Here is a 12,400-nt window from a genome sequence, read left to right as displayed (position 1 = left end):
AAGAATAAGGGGTAGGCTATTTAGAATGGAGTTGAGGAAAAATTTTTTCACCCAGAGTATCGTGGATATGTGGAATGCTCTGCCCCAGAAGGCAGTGGAGGCCATGTCTCTGAATGCTTTCAATAAAGAGATGGATAGAGCTCTTAAAGATAGCGGAATCAAAGGTTATGGGGATAAGGCAGGAACTGGATACTGATTGATGATCAGCCATGATCACAGTGAATGGCAGTGCTGGCTCGAAGGGCTGAAGGGCCTACTCCTGCACCTATTGTCTATTGGCTAATCCAAACGGCACCAGCCTGTCACACTTCCCAAACCCCACACACCACCAGCACAGTTTGTGGCTGGACTTGTACTGACCAGGACTTCGTCCCTCTCCTTCCAAAAACATCTAATAATACAGCCCTGCACTCCGGCCGCTCAAATCTACAACAACACTGAGCCTTGGAATCTCTACTTCATGCTAATCCAGGTTGTTTGTTGTTTAACAGAACTACTGTCACAGCAATTCCTACACGCATTCGTAATGTGAATTCTGTCTGCGGAAAACACCTGTTGATCGTATCTGATCCCGGGGCCTCTATATTCAATAATGCTGAACTAACAGAATTATTTTGTGCCATTCTGATGGCAGTTTTTCAACTGATAAACCTTGTCTCTCCAGGGATTCGGTGTAGCCTGCCGAACGTTCCCAGAGTTTCTTAGTCTTCCCATTCAAATTAAATAAATTCGTAGAATCAAGCAGAGGGCAAAAGTCACGAAGAGCGTCAGTGGATTCGGTCTGACTTTCTGAGAATTTTGCTTATAAACTGCTACACCCTGACACAAGATCTCGGATGGCAAACCCACAGGCCATGGAGTAGATCATGAGAATAGAAAGAAACTGCACCAGTTTCCTTCTAAAGACCATTGGGCACTAGATGCCGTCCCTTCTGATCATGGAATATAGAAAGAAACTTCGAACTACAGTACAGGACAAGACGGTTTACCACAATGTCGTGTGGAACCAACTGAAAACTATATCAATAAATCTCCATGAAGTGATCGCTCCGACCCACACAATGTCATTATCCCAGGCTGTAGATTGTGAGCATCCTCCACCCTCTAAGCAAAAAACTTAACCCTCATATCTCCTCTGAATCTACACCCTCTCACCTCCAATGCATGCCCTCTGTTACTGGAGATTTTTATCCTGGGAATAAGAAACTCCATCTCTGCTTGATCTGCGCTTCACATAATCTTACAAACCTCTATCAGATCTGCCCTCAGCCTCCACCGATCCAAAGAAAATAACCCAGCTTTGCCAAGCCTCTCGTAATAGCCTGTCCCCTAAACCAGGCAGAAACCTGGTAAACCTCTTCTGCACCCTCTACACTACCTCAACATTTTTCCTATCTTGGGGCGAGTATAACTGTATGTAATGCTTCAGATGCGGCATAACCAGGGTCTTTTTAAATTACCTCGTGACATTTGAATTCAAGGCCTCAAATAATAAAACAAGCAGTCTATAAGCATTGTTAACCACATGATCAACCTGTGTAGCCACTTTGAAGGAGCTATAAACGTGGGCCCCAAGATCTTGCCATAAAGATTACTGTCTCCTTGCATTTGTCCAACCATTTATTTGCGCTGAACTCAATCTGACATTTCTCTGCCCACACCTGCAACTGATCAAAATCACACAGAAGCCGTAGCACAGATCCCTGTAGAATACTGCTGACCACAGACCTCGAGCTCCAGGCGGGCGAGCTTGTTGTCCTTCTTGGATGCGAGGAAGGGGAAGAAACGGCAGTTTGAGGCGTGAATCTGGCGGAGAATGAAGTGTAGGAGAGGTCCATGGCAGACGGTGGAGAGAGTGTCCCAGAGTGGTGGCAGAGAGGGACAGGGCCCGTAGGTATCTCCGCATGGCAGCGAGCGTGGCGCAGAGAATCCTGTGGGAGCAGCGGAACAAGCAGTGGTCAATGAAACAGAGGTCCCTGGGATCCTCGCTGGGCCCGAGCTGGGAGGCCTGGAACCGGAGCTGGAATCCCTGTGGTAACAGATGGCGGCAGAGACATGTTCCCAGGAAGGAGCCGTAGCTATGGTAGCGGGTCTGAGTCAGGATGTGGTCGACGAGTCGGAGAGAGGCAGAGATCACAGAGGGGGAGCAGTGAGGGAGGGTCTCACTGAACTCCCGTCGAAGAGAGGATTTAAACTTCTTCAGGGTAGGCATACCTTGAAGAGACTTTGCAGCGGAGTAGCAAATCGTAAAGACAAAATAATCTGCAGATGCTGTTGTCAAAGGAACACTCACAATGCACTGGAGGAACTCGGCAGGTCAGTCAGCATCAGTTGAAAAGATTAGTCGATGTTTCAGGTCGAAACCCTTTGTCAGGACTGAAGGAAGAACTTTGGGGAGGGTTTCAAGAATGCTGGTAGTTGAAAAAAACAGTAATTTGAAAGACAAAGGGGTGGGGGAGGGGAAGCGGGGAGGGGAAGCAGGGAGGTGATTGGCAGGAGAACAATGCGCAGTAGTAGAAGGAGGTGGAACTATGAGGGAGGTGATGTGAAATAGGGATAGAGGAAGGGAGGGGGAGGGAATTACCGGAAGTTAGAGAATTTTATGTTAATACCAAGGGGCTGGAGACTACCTAGACGGTATATGAGGTGTTGCTCCTCCAACCTGAGTTTAGCCTCATCATGGCAGTAGAGGAGGCCATGTATGGACATATCCGAATGGGAATGGGAAGCAGAGTTGAAGTGGGTGTCTACCGGGATATCCTGTCTGTTGTGGCGGACGGAGTGGAGGTGCTTGACGAAGTGGTCCCCCAATCTGCGTTGGGTTTCACCGATGTAGAGCAGGCCGCACCGGGAGCACCGGATGCAATAGATGACCCCAACAGATTCACAAGAGAAATATTGCCTCACCTGGAAGGACTGTTTGGGGCCCTGAATGGTGGCAAGAGAGGAGGTGCTGGGACAGATGTAGCACTTACGCTTACAGGGGTAAGTGCTGGGTGGAAGATCCGTGGGGATTCACGTGCGTATAAGTGAGTCTCGGAGGGATCGATCCCTGCGGAAGGCGGAGAGGGGTGGAGAGGGAAAGATGTGCTTATTTTCTTAGTGCTTAGCCTGTTCCTAATATTGTACTGCAGGGGTCGAGACATTTTCCTCCCTGCTACAATCACATGAGAGATGTAAAGGATGAGAGAAGAATAAGCCATTCAAGGACCTTTGAGAAACAGAATGAGATCATGCGAATGAAAATACTGTAACACCAGACAACAGATGACAGCTGCTGAAGATGAAGGACTTGAATACTGAATTCAGCCGACCTAGTCCTTCACACGCATACTGTAGTGTTTTAGTCACACCAATAGAGGGCACGGATCCCATCAAGTCCAAGTCAGTACTCTGGAGGGATATCCGTTCTCCCTCCAGACAGCTTGCAGGCCATATCCTTCAACTGCCAATGCAATTTCCATTTGAAATCACATCTACTTCCAACAACCTAAAACATCAGATTCCTGGACTTGCCTCTTGCTGTATCAAAAAGTTCTTCATTCACATCCTTTATTGGTTGCCCAAAACCTCAAATCCATCTCGTCTAATTCAGAAGTAAATTTATTTGCCTTACCTAATGGCTTGATATTAGATTAGATTATGTGGACACTCAGTCCTCGTTTATTGTCATTTAGAAATGCATGCATTGAGAAATGATACAATGTTCCTCCAGTATGATGTCACCGAAACACAGGACAGACCAAGACTAAAACTGACAAAAACACATAATTATAACATATAGTTACAACAGTGCAAAAGAATACCGTAAATTGATAAAGAGCAGACCATGGGCATGGTAAAAATAAAAGTCTCAAAGTCCCGATAGCCCCAGCATCTCACGCGGACGGTGGAAGGGAGAAACTCTCCCTGCCATGAGCCTCCAGCACCGCAAACTTGCCGATGCAGCATTCTGGAAGCACCCGACCACAGCTGACTCTGAGTCCTTCCGAAAACTTCGAGCTCCCGACCAGCACTCTGACACCAAGCACTGTCTCTGCCGAGCGCTTCGACCCTGCCCTGGCCGCCGAGCAACAAGCAAAGCCAAGGACTCGGGTCCTGCCCCTCCGGAGATTTCGGATCACACAGTAGCAGCAGCAGCGAAACAGGTATTTCAGAAGTTTCACCAGATGTTCCTCCGTGCTCTCACGTCTGCCTCCATCAAATCAGAGTTGTGCACGGCACCCTACTTGATAGATAACAGATATTCATCACGGAGTGGCTGCTGTGCACCGCATCGCATCGCCATTTTCTCCTCTCCAATTTAACATCAACATATCAAATGGAGCCTGGACAATGATACAATGTCTGCCTTAGGATTTGAGTGCAAGATTGCTCACTTCCACTCTGGTTCCTCTATCCCTATTTCACATCACCTCCCTCATAGTTCCGCCTCCTTCTACTACTGCGCATTGTTCTCCTGCCAATCACCTCCCTGTTTCCCCTCCCCCACCCCTTCATCTTTCAAATTACTGTTTTGTTCAACTACCAGCATTCTTCAAACCCTCCCCAAAGTACTTTCTTCAGTCCTGACGAAGGGTTTCGACCCGAAACGTCGACTAATCTTTTCAACTGATGCTGACTGACCTGCTGCGTTCCTCCAGCACATTGTGAGTGTTCCTAAGAGTACTGTCTGTGGTCCTATCCACCTGGGGGCAAATCCTGGCCTTTCTGGCAGCACCCTCACCATAACTTGGTCACCGGGCTGTGGAAAAACCATCCCCTCTCCCTCTGGCTCTTTTTGATCAGCCATTCACTGTTGTTGTTTCGCTCGGTCCTTTAATACTTTAAGTTGGTTGCAAAGGTCTTTCATGTATTGGGTCATTCTATCCCTGAATGTCCCAGGCTCCCCGCAACCCATAATTACCCCATAAGGGAGTCGCATTGCTCACCCCATCAATAATTCGTAGGGGCTGAGACCCAAAGTGCAGTTCAGGGTTGCGTGCAATCTCATCAAGATTCCTGGTAATACATCAACCCATGTCTTTCCTGTCTCAGCCATAGCTTTGGCTAACGCATTCTTGATTGCCCGGTTCATCCTTTCTACCATCTCTGAACTCTGGGGGGTGGTAGGGTATGTGGAACCGTTGTCGAATCCCTAGTAGTTGGCACATTTCCTTCATCACTTTCCCTGTGAAATGTGCTCCCTGATCTGAATCCACCTGAACTGGGGTTCCCCAGCTTGGGAGGATTTCCTGAACTAGGATCCATGCAGCAGTGCGGGCGGTGCAGTCACTTGTTGGGAAAGCCTCTACCCACCGAGTGACGTGATCCATAATTACCAGACAGTAGCTTTTCCCCCGGCTTTTTAGCAGGGGCCCTGTGAAGTCTATCTGGATGTTTTCCCAGGGTCCCCTCGGCCGAGGCTGATTTGCCAGCTGTAGCTTTCTGCCCTTACCAGGGTTATGCTGGGCACAAATGATACAACGGCGGCAGAATTTCTCAACATCCCCACCCATCCCTGGCCACCACCAGTCCTGCTGGAGGGTTGTGATCATGCTCTGCCTTCCCTCATGCATCGCCCCATGATAAAACTTTAGTAGTATCTGTCTAATACAGGGTGGGTCCATCGCGACTATTTCCTCCCCGTGTGTCCAGCACCCATCTGATCCCTCCTTTGCTCCTTTTAATCTCTATTTTTCCTTCTCTTCTGCCTCTATCTCTTCATATAATTTTCCTAAGCTAGCTTCTGTCGTTTCCTCCTGCACACTTGCAATTTCAGTTGCCTCTTGCCCCCCTGCTGCCTTATTCGCAGCAATGTCTGCCCTCAGAGGAACTGGGAAAACTTTATATTCTGGAGTGGCCGCAGTCTCTCTGAGTATCCCTGGTGTTTTTGTTCCTTCGCTATACCCTGAGCAGCAGTCAGTGTGTCATTTTGTATAGGGTCCTGCTTAAGGGGTTTATACAGACCCTCCTCTTTTTAACTGGGTTTATCTTCACCTGCCCACAATCTTGCTTGTCTCTAGCCCACACTGCTGGGAACTGTTGACAAGGTAACCCATAGACACCATCCTGGCTCCAATCTCTAATGATCCGGGCAGCTGCGCCTATGCTAGCCAGGCCGTGTATTCTGTTGGTTGTGCACGTTCACTGCCCCTGACTCGTCCACATTATTTCTCCCTTTCTCGAATCTACAAAAGCTCCTGCTTCCCTAAGGATGTCTATTCCAAGGATCGTGCCCTTATTATTTGGACATACCCAGAAATACACTGGAAGCTGTACTCCCCCGATTTCTAGTACCTGCAATTCGCTTCTTTCTGCTTTTACTGTTTTCCCTCCTACATCCCTGATATAACTGGCCTGTCTGGTTTCTGGTAAGGGTAAGTTTGTTATCGATACCGATGCCCCTGTGTCCACTAACATATTGCATTGCCAACCCCTAACAATGCCGTTGTGTACACCCACGGGTCACCAGCGCTGTCAGGGCAGCCCGCTGCCACATCTATTTCTGTCTTAAGAGGCACCGTTACCAGCTCTTTTATCTGATCGACAGTCAGACCGGTTGCTGATGGGGTGAGTGACTGGGTGTCTGCCGTGACCGTCGCCTGGGTTTTCCCCCTTCCCTTTTGGACACCGGCTCCAGCCATGCCCCGACAGGGCACAGCTGTAGCATATCAACTCCTTCACTGCCTTATACTTGGTCCGGCAGTCCTTTGCTGGGTGCCCTGGCTGCCGGCAAGCAAAACAAGTCCTCCGGGACATCACAGCAGCTGCATCCACTATACCCACTTTACGATTTCTCTTGCCTTTTCTATGGTCTATCTCACTGGCCCACAAAACTATCTCAGAGTCGTTGGACCCTACCGTTATGCCAAAATCTAAAACTTCCTGGTGGGCTGAGCTCAGGCCTTCCTTCAGCATTTTTAGGAAGACTGGGTCGTCCCTCCCTGGGTTATCCAACCTGGAATACTCCTCGTACACTCGGTATTTACGTTCTGCACAATCCATGGCTGTCTCGTCAGCCCTCTGGGCCACTGCCATTATCGTTCCCCAGCTACTCTCGCCTCCCCCCAGCCACTGCCTCGCTTCCCCTTTAAAAGAGCGATATCTTTCTTCATCACTGGTGCTCCCGGTAGCTGTCCATGTACCATCCTGCACCCTCTGGGCCATCCTGTCCAACATATTCCTCGGGCACTTGGCTTTCACTAACCCATGTACATCTTTAGGGTGTATCTGGTGAATTTCAACCATTTCCTTGAGTTTGCGTCAGAACTCTGAATTCCCACAGGCGACTTTAAGTGAGGGCAACTTGGACAAAATGCTCTGTTTCTCCCCGGGGGTGAAGGGCTTATGAATAGTAGTAATCAAGGTCAAGGGCTGGCTCGGATCATCAGAGTTCTCAACCTGATGTTGCCTGACTTCAATAGGTGCCATTCTGGTTGATCTCTCTGGGTAAAACCTCTCCCTGAGATATCTCCATACTAATTCCCACACTACGCAAAATATAAAACTGCAGAGTATGTATTCCACAATCTGCAGATTTCAAGTACCCAAACTCATGATGCCTGCTGTATTCCCTCGCATCGCACTTGCAAACGCATACACTAAAATGCAGCTCCCCGAACGAGTACACACGCCCCCACTCTGGCGTCTCGAACCGTACCGTTGGTTACCACCTTTCGCAACTGGTGGTTCAAGTCTCACTAAGTTAACCAAGTTAACATGCAAAGGTTCCTCACTTATATAAACACAGATGCACATGCACACACTACTTTAATATCTACCAGTTCAGCTCTCCACTTTCGTCATACCTCGTGTTCCCGTGTGTCTGCCGACCGAACAGATCCAACTGCGAGTGTTATTTTAGAAAAATACTCACCAACTTAGACTGCTAGGATCGCTGGCCACACGACAGATCACGAAGTATCCCACTCCTGACACCAAATGTTGTATCGTGGGTGAAATCATCAGACAGACAGAGACACTGGTAGATAGAAAGCAGCTTCTTTATTCAACACAACAAGGTACAGCAGGCATCTTACGGACGGAGACGCTTTCCGTAGAAAGGTCTGCTAGCTCAATGTGGGCTCAATATTTATATACTTTATACTTTATTGTCGCTAAACAATTGGTACTAGAACGTACAATCATCACAGCGATATTTGTTTCTGTGCTTCACACTCCCTGGATTACAAATATTGAAAATTAAAAATAGTTAAAATTTGTAAATATTAAAAATTTAAATTATAAAACATAAATAGAAAGTAGAAAATGGGAAGTAAGGTAGTGCAAAAAAACCGAGAGGCAGGTCCAGATATTTGGAGGGTACCGCCCAGATCCAGGTCAGGATCCGTTCAGCAGTCTTATCACAGTTGGAAAGAAGCTGTTCCCAAATCTGGCCGTACGAGTCTTCAAGCTCCTGAACCTTCTCCCGGAGGGAAGAGGGACGAAAAGTGTGTTGGCTGGGTGGGTCGTGTCCTTGATTAACCTGGCAGCACGGCTCCAACAGCTTGCGGTGTAAAGTGAGTCCAAGGACGTACGATTGGTTTGTGTGATGTGCTGTGCCATGTTCACAATCTTCTGCAGCTTCTTTCGGTCTTGGACAGGACAACTTCCATACCAGGTTGTAATGCACCCTGGAAGAATGCTTTCTACGGCGCATCTATAAAAATTCATGAGGGTTTTAGGGGACAGGCCAAATTTCTTTAGTTTTCTCAGGAAGTAAAGGCGCTGGTAGGCCTTCTTGGCAGTGACCTCTGCTTGGTTGGACCAAGTCAGGTCATTTGTGTTATTGACCCCGAGGAACTTAAAGCTTAAATATGCTAAACACAATGGCAATCGCTACTTGAAAAGTTGCAGACAATGCATAGGCAATGCTTCCTTTTGAAGCTACATACAAAATATCACACCATCCTTTCCTTCTGACGCCAACATATCTGGGTTGGTATCCACAGCCTTTAGGATTTACTTGGCATTTTGCGTGCTAACATAGAAGACAATTAATATTCATAATGTGTAGATAAGACTGTCTTCAAAACTACAACATTCGGTCAAACTATGGCGCCAGAAGCATCTGGTATTTACACCTTTTAGGAAGCCCATCGTGGTGGACTCAATCCACAGTCCTTTGTCAAACAGTTAAAATAGAAATCTGGTGGCCAAAGGCATTTAAGTGTAAACATATCATCTACCCAAAAAAAACTCACTCTAACAGCATGAATACTTTTCATAGGCACTTTACATGTAGGGACAGTGATGGTGAAAGGGGGAGGGAAAGAAGACATGGGGAGGAGTGGTCTCAAGATCCTCAGGTGTTCCTCCCGATGGGATAAAAGCACAAAGAGGGGAAATATCAAAGATTGATGAGAATGGAACTGTGATTGTCATGAGAGATTTAATCAGAAGCAGATTAGGGTAGCGCTGTATCCAGTGCCTTTGCTCTGTGAGCTGCTACAACCACGATCTGCTGGTGACAACCCATACCAATTGAGTTTCCGATTCACATACCGACATATCGGTCCCTTACAGCTGTCTTAATCGGTGGTGGGGTAGTAATGGGACAAGCTCCCACTTCCCATCAAATGCTGACAATGGTGTGCACCTCAAATTGCCTCTGTCAATCAAGTCCAGCTCCTGGCTTTTACATGTGGCTTTGCTACTACACCCGATGAACTGTTACCAGTGACAGGGGAAGGTGCAAATGGATTGACTAGCGTCATATAACGAACCGCTATGGACAGATGGGGCTCCTCAGCCATACTTGGCAGCTCAAGTGGAAGAAAAATTCTGATCTCAAACCTCCACTGGCCTGTGGCTAGACCCATTCATGGGGAAGACTTCGGGAGTAAACCCTGAGGAACAATCCGGAGCTGGATTCCCTGTCGGTCCTGTGTTCAATGCAGACTGGCAATCCTGCAACACCGCTGGTGCCTGACTGCATCGGTCTCTGCCGTTGTTTTGGATTCATCAGCTGTGTGGAGAGCAGGGGCCCCTGCATGGGCAACTGCTTGCTTTACATATCACACTTCCCTGACTTACATATCGACTTCAACACCGGGGTGCAATATCCATGGTCGACCCTGACCAGCGGAAGGCCATCACTAACATGTCTGTACACGGCCTCCTTTCCCGCTACAGTGAGGCCGAGTACAGGTTGGATGAGCAACGCCTCATATTCTGACAGTATAGTCTCCAATCTCGATGGGATGAACATTGATTTCTCCAAATTCAAGAATAACTACCTCCTGTTTCCACAACACACCCCCACTTTTCTTCTGACTTTTCCCCCATTCTGATGGCCAATTAACCCCTTCACCTCTCCTCACGCACCCTCATGACCTGCTCATCATTTCTCTCTGGTTCTCCACCTCCTCCGTGTCATCCCATTGTCCACCATTCTCTCCTCTTAGATTTCTTTCTCTTCATCTCTTTGCCTTTTCTGCCTGTCACCCCGCTCCCTCCACAAACCACACGTTCCCCACCCCTCACTTGTCCTCCTCCCCCTCCCCTACCACCTTATTCTGGCTTTTGCCCCTTTCTTTCTAATCCCAATGAAGGTTCTCAGCCCGAAATGTCGACTGTTTGCTGAGTTCCTCCAGCATTTTCTGTGTGCTTGCTTCAGTCTCTGTATTGATTAAGCTAATCAAACTGGTACAGTGGAAGAGGAATTTGTGGAATGGTCAGAGACAGTTTCTTACAGCAGTATCTTACCCACGAACGGGCCATTTCAGATGTAATCTGTGTAATGAGGTGGGATTACAGAGAGATCTTGTGGTGAAGGGTCCCTGAAGAAGTGATAACAATGTGGGAGATCTCCAGATCACAGATTAAGGGTGAGCACCAGGTCAGAACCAGTGTCCTCAACCTAAATAAAGATAATTACAGAGACGTGACAGTGGAGTTGTCTGGGGCAGATGGGGTAAATAGGCTCAGGGACAGGTCAGTAATGAGCAGTGCCAGATGTTTAAGGAGACTGTTTGTAACACTCAGCAGACATTGATCCTGATTAGACAGAGGGATCACAGAGAGCAAAGAACATTCTGTGGTCAAAGGAGGCAGACAAGAGGATCAGGATTTTTCCAGGAACCAGTAATGAGACAAAATCTAAAACCAACAAGGGAAAAGCAGAGAGGTTAACTCCAATAATTTGCATTAGTGTTCACAGTGGGGGCACAACAAACATCCCACAGATATCTCATGGTGACATTTCAACATTGTGCCATAATGTGTAACAATCACCATCACGAGGGAAAAACTAATGGGACTAAAATCAAACATTACTTGGTCCCAAAGACCTGCACTGGAGGCTTTCACAGGAAGTCTGGAGAGAAAGTAGAGACATTGAAGTCTGTCAAAACTCACTGTTACAGAAAGGTCCCAGTGGAGTTGAAAGCCATTGTTGAAGAAGGGTGGAAGATGAAAAGCAGGTAACTGTAGTCCAGTTAACTTCACTACAGGCACTGGACTCTATAATCTATGAAGAAATAATGTAATTTAGAAAAGTTTAGTGTCATTGAAATAAGTCACCAGGGTTTACAGTCAAATTCACACAGCACAGAAACGAGCCCTTCAGCTCAAATGGTCCACGCTGACCAAAGTTCCCATCTGAGCTCGTGGTCTGCAACCCCCTCACCACCACATTATGATCAAGGTTATCCTCCTCCTTGTCCCATTTCTTTCCATTTGACCCATATCCTTCAAAACCCTTCCTTTCCATCTACCTGCCCAAGTGCCTTTTTAATGTACCTGACTCAACCACTCCCCATAGCAGTTCATTCCATTTACTGACCAGTCTGTGTGTGGAAAAGTTGCTCTTCAGGTCCTTATTAAATCTCATCTTAAACCAATGCCCTCCAGTTCTTGATTCCCCAACACTGGCAAAAAGACTATTCTCTTTGACCCAACCTGGTCCCTCATGAATTTATACGCCTCTGCAATATCAGCACTCATTCTCCAATATTCCAGGGAAAATTGTCTAAAATCCTTTCCACAACTCTCCTCTGCACTCTTTCCAGCTTAATGCTGTCTGTCACACAGCGGGGTGACCAAAACAAACAATTCTGGTCGCCAGTGAATCTTCTCAGCTCCAGGGTGGACAAGGTCAATTGTCTAATAAGGACACACTTCAGTAAAAACACTGACACTGTATACCAAGCACACTGAGCTGCCAGAGCACAGCACCGGCCAGTGAGGACACAGACCAGTACAACACCCGGCTCTCTACTACAAAGATCAAAGCTGAAAGTAAATGTATTATCAAAATACATTTCTGTCACCATATATAACCCTGAGATTAGTTTTCTTGTGGGCATACTACCAGTTTGTTAGAGCGGTAGGGGAGGATGAAACTAATTTGGCGGGGGTGGGTTGTAGAAACCAGAGTGGAGGCACTCAGGATAGGAGGGAAGGTAAAAAAGCAAAG

At 47.3% G+C, this 12,400-nt stretch overlaps 1 protein-coding gene across 1 annotated transcript in view; it reads right to left on the bottom strand.

Annotated features, from left to right (window-relative positions):
• The window catches only part of LOC140188910 (uncharacterized), an 838,801-nt gene that overhangs the window by 106,762 nt on the left and 719,639 nt on the right, over positions 1 to 12,400 (bottom strand). The gene's annotated exons all lie outside the window — the stretch shown is intronic.

Source organism: Mobula birostris, chromosome 28 (assembly GCF_030028105.1).
Source record: "Mobula birostris isolate sMobBir1 chromosome 28, sMobBir1.hap1, whole genome shotgun sequence".
Taxonomy (NCBI): domain Eukaryota; kingdom Metazoa; phylum Chordata; class Chondrichthyes; order Myliobatiformes; family Myliobatidae; genus Mobula; species Mobula birostris.
The sequence above is the reverse complement of the archived record's forward strand: the minus strand, read 5'-3'. Positions and strand labels throughout refer to the sequence as shown.